The 5000-nt window shown below is 41.7% G+C and overlaps 1 long non-coding RNA gene across 1 annotated transcript in view; it reads left to right on the forward strand.

Annotated features, from left to right (window-relative positions):
- The window catches only part of LOC135106456 (uncharacterized), a 96261-nt gene that overhangs the window by 34990 nt on the left and 56271 nt on the right, over positions 1-5000 (forward strand). The window contains exon 3 of the long non-coding RNA XR_010271314.1: positions 2823-3110. This is a non-coding gene — a long non-coding RNA (uncharacterized LOC135106456). The remainder of the gene's footprint in view (positions 1-2822; positions 3111-5000) is intronic.

The raw sequence follows: 5000 nt of genomic DNA on the forward strand, positions 1-5000 counted from the left end.
TCACCTCTTTCTCCACGTCACTGCCAGCAATTCACTCTTCGTCTTCATCATCACCGTCACCACTTTACATATCTATCAGCGCCCTTATCCCCATCACCATCACCAAAATACACTTCCCCACTCACCAATGAACACCACACACTCCCTTCCCGTCCATGTATAATCCCCAAAGTAATATACATACATACACATGCACACATTCCATCATGCTTCAGCTGGAATGTAGAATGATTATGTATGCTGATTTATTTCCATCTAAGTGACTTCATTCCGTTCATTCTTCATTCCCTTTGAGCCCCAATTGGCATTTGAACATGATGGAATTAATGAACGCTGTGATATTTAATACTTCAGATCTGACAAGGCTGGGAAGGGAGAGGGAGGGAGGTAGAGGGAGGGAGGTTGAGGGAGAGGGAAACACCGGAAGGATCAAGTTTTTTTTTTTTTTTTACCTTTTCCCCGTCCCCTTTTTTTCCCCCTCACGGGCTTTGGAAATGGTGGCGCTTGTTTTTCGGCGGTACGTGGCGAGACCGCGTAATAGGATCAAGGGATCGCTAAATCGCCGCCAACAAGGTCCGCAAACTTCCATCATTCATGTAACGTTTGCACGGATGCGGGTTTTTTTTTTTATCACTTTTCGGTTGCGGTTTATTTTTTCTTTCTCTTTCCTTGTTTCTCTTTCCTTTTCCTTTTTCCTTTTTGAGTTAAAGGTTTTCGGTTTTTCGTTTTTTTTTTATTTGTTTTATTTTTTTTCAATAATGGAATTTTTTTTTTGTGGGGTTCATTTTTCAAAGTTTCCTGGAAGGGGAGTTAATATTCTCACGCCCTTGACGGATTGACTGACTGAATGACTGGTTGATTGACCGATTTCAGAATGACGGACTCTATATCGCTTGTGATTTCATGTGTTTCCTTATTTTCTTTCATCTATTCTTTATTTTTCATTCTATAGCGTGTAGACAGGCGTGTAGACAGACTAACCTTTTAACCTAGTGACCTACCGACTGACCGACTGACTGGATGGCTGACTCCATGACCCACTGACTTATTGATCCAGTGACTGACCGAGTGACTTCCCGACTGGGTAATCGTGACTAGTATGCGATAAATTACGTGCATAGAAAGTGACTGATTGACTGACGCCTGACTGACTGACCTGACTGATCGCCACTAATTGACTCACAGATTGACTTAAGACGGACTGACGCAATCTCCACCTCAATATGTCCCTTTGAGAGAGAGAGAGAGAGAGAGAGAGAGAGAGAGAGAGAGAGAGAGAGAGAGAGAGAGAGAGAGAGAGAGAGAATACATATGCAAAAAAAAAATATGCCTGGAAAAAGGAGGAAAAGTAAAAAAAATAATAATAATAAAGACTAAGCGATGCTCATGTTTTTTTCCTCTTTTATAATTTGGCGTTGAGAGAGAGAGAGAGAGAGAGAGAGAGAGAGAGAGAGAGAGAGAGAGAGAGAGAGAGAGAGAGGGAAAAAAAAAATAAATACAGGACATGACAATACCACAATCCTCCCACTTGCACTCGTCTGCTCATAAACTTTTCACGAATCTATAGTTTTTATCCGGTTTTGTTTATTTTGTCATTTTTTTTTACTTTTACCTCTTTTCTCTATTGCTTCCGGATGTGTGTAGGCTGGGCACTTTTTTATTTGTTTTCGAGTTGTTTACAGTTCATGGGAGTGTGTTTTGCCTTGTTTACTTTTTACATTTCTGGGTTTGTTTTTGTTTATGAAGTACGATACTCGATTTTTCATCCTACTCTTTACTTTTGCTTATGAATGTCTGCAAAATTTCGCTATTTTTGTTCTCTCGAGTGGTTTACAGTTCGTTTGAGTATGATTGTTTTGCTTATATTTTTTAGAGTTAACTTGTGTTTAAAAATGTGTGATGGAGTTCTATGAGTTATATACATACTTCATACTTCCCTGAGCCGTGTATGTGTGTGTGTATGTGTGTGTGTGTGTGTGTGTGTGTGTGTGTGTGTGTGTGTGTGTGTGTGTGTGTGTGTGTGTGTGTGTGTGTGCATAAGTAACTGTAAACTACTGAGAGATGAAAATTGTTATATTTTTTTCTTCATTTCATAACATGCGTGGAGAGTTGAACTATTGAAGGTTTTTCTCAATCTCTTTCTCAGTGTTAGTAGTTGAGTTTTTAATGTTTTTCCTGTAACTTTCTTTTTCTCCTCCTTTCCACAGTTGAATGTTATATTTTATTACTATCTCCCTTTCATCTCCCTATATCATATATATATATATATATATATATATATATATATATATATATATATATATATATATATATATATATATATATATATATATATATATTTTTTTTTTTTTTTTTTTCTGGTTCCCTTCTTTCCCTTTCATTTACAGTATGGGCAGTTGAATTTTAACAGTTTTCTAACCTCCTCTCTTCCCTTTATCCCACAGCTAAATATTATATTTTCTCTCTATATTTTCAGGATGAAAAGTTAAATTTATAATGTTTTTTAATCCACATTTTTCTCCTCCATTCACAGTGTGCGGAGTTGACTTTTAACACTTTTAACCCATCTCTCTCTCTCTCTCTCTCTCTCTCTCTCTCTCTCTCTCTCTCTCTCTCTCTCTCTCTCTCTCTCTCTCTCTCTCTCTCTCTCTCTCTCTCTCTCTCTCTCTCTAGATTTATAATGATTTTCCATCTCCATTTCTTTGTCCTTCATTTTCAGCATGGGAAATTTTAGCTTACTTTCTCACCCACCTCTTTCTCTCTCCCTTCATCCCAAACCACCACCACCACCACCACCACCACCACCACCACCACCACCAAAGAGCTGCAGCAATAGTATCAAATTCCCGGTTTTGTAAGAGCTGCTCAACCAACCACATCGGGACCCACTCCAAGCCTCTCTGGACCCCCGGAGAACCACCACTCACTCACTCACACGCACGCACGCTACTGCAACGCCACACCCAGCCCGCCTCCACTCCTCCACCCTCTCACCTGCAGTACTCCACCTACTCCCGGACCCCTGCAACACCTTCTCCACCCCTCCACACCTCTACTGCCACCGTTTGAAACCCCACCCATCGCCTCGCTCTCCTCCATCATTAGTAAAGGTAAGCAGATCCTCAAAGCAATTTATCTCCCGGTAGAATTAGCACAAGTTTACGTTAATTGCTGCCTGGTATAAATCACTGATGAAGAAGGAGGAGGAGGAGGAGGAGGAGGAGGAGGAGGAGGAGGAGGAGGAGGAGGAGGACGGGGGTCAGAGGGAAGGGTAAAAAGGGGAAGGGAAGACGTGTGTAAGATCTGTTTCATGTTTCCTAAGGTGTGTTTGTTTTTGGTTCGTGTCAAGGGGAGAAGGGAGGGAAGGAAGTGGCTAGGTTGGAAAGGGAGAGGGAGAGGGTGATGATGGGAAGAAAGGTGGAAGAAAAAAAAAGAATCGGTGGTAAAAAATAAGACGGCCGAGAATAGTGATAAAACGGACAAGAGGAAGAAGGAAGAGAAGGAGTATGTATAGTGAACAGTAGAAGAGATAGACAGAATAACGGATGACTGATCACAAGAGGGAATAGGAAAAAAAAAAAAAACGGACAAAAGAGAGACAGTGAAAGGATGGTTTGAGAAGAATGAAAGAAAGCAGGAAAACGGAGGAGAATAAAGATAATAAATAACAGAACATAAAAAAAACATGAATAGTGATAAAAGAGAATAAGAAAATAAATAAAAACAAGATGGTATGAGAGAGTAAGAAACAAAAACAAAAAAAAATAAAAAAACTAATAAAAGATGGATAGAGACATGAGAGGATAAGAAACAAAAGAGGAGAGCAAAGACAAGTAGCAAATGCAAGAGAAAGACAGGATAAGGGAAGGAACGCAAGGAGGAGTAAATTAGCTTCTGATTACTCTAATAGACTAATTGCTAGTTAATTGCTATTCCTGTGAGATGGGATTCACTCTCCATCACCGCCACGGAATCAAGGTGTGTGTGCCGCAAGCCATTATCTCCATATTAAGAAGGGAGGGGAAGGGGGAGGGGACCATAAGGGAGGGACAGGGGAGCGTGAAAGGGGAACAGCACGCCCTCTTCCACCCCCCACTTCCACCTCACGAACCTCCTAGCCCTTCTCTGTATTCTTGTATATCTCTGCGTATTATCTCTTCGTTCTCTTCAGTGTTATCATTTGTTATTACTTGGTTTCTTCCTTCTTTCCTTCCTTCCTTCCTTCCTTCCTTCCTTCCTTCCTTCCTTCCTTCCTTCCTTCCTTCCTTCCTTCCTTCCTTCCTTCCTTCTTTCCTTCGGTCATGTGTTGTTACTTAATCATCCTATCCTCCTCTTCCTCCTCCTCCTCCTATCTTGTGTCATTCTAGCGCTCTCTGTCTCACACTCACACACACACACACACACACACACACACACACACACACACACACACACACACACACACACACACACACACACACACACACACGGCGCAATTTCAGCACATAATAATTCACCTGTGGACTATTTCCGGAAGTCAGTGAAAGAGAGAGAGAGAGAGAGAGAGAGAGAGAGAGAGAGAGAGAGAGAGAGAGAGAGAGAGAGAGAGAGATCATAACAAAATACACCTACAAAATACACCTAGAGAACAACAACGAAAGTGACTGAAAGCGAAGAGGTGGAAAGAAAAATCAAACGAACAAAAGAAGGAACAAGGAAAGGAGAGAAGGAATGACAAGAAAATAAAGGACGAACCTTGTCACGGAAAAAGAAATAGGGAAGGCGATAGATGGGAGAGGCAGGAGAGGGGAGAGGGAGAGGGGAGGTAAAAATGGAGACGCTGGAGGAAGCAGAAACAAGAGGCAGAGGGGAAAGAGAGGGAGAGGGGTGAGTGAGAGGGGAGAGAGGGAGTGTGAGTGACGGGACATGTCATAAAGCATGAAATAATTGGCAGCTAAGGCGCTATAATACCTCCCTCTCCCTCTCCCTATCCCTCCCACTCTCCCTCCCCCTCTCCCTCT

Source organism: Scylla paramamosain, chromosome 13 (assembly GCF_035594125.1).
Source record: "Scylla paramamosain isolate STU-SP2022 chromosome 13, ASM3559412v1, whole genome shotgun sequence".
NCBI lineage: Eukaryota > Metazoa > Arthropoda > Malacostraca > Decapoda > Portunidae > Scylla > Scylla paramamosain.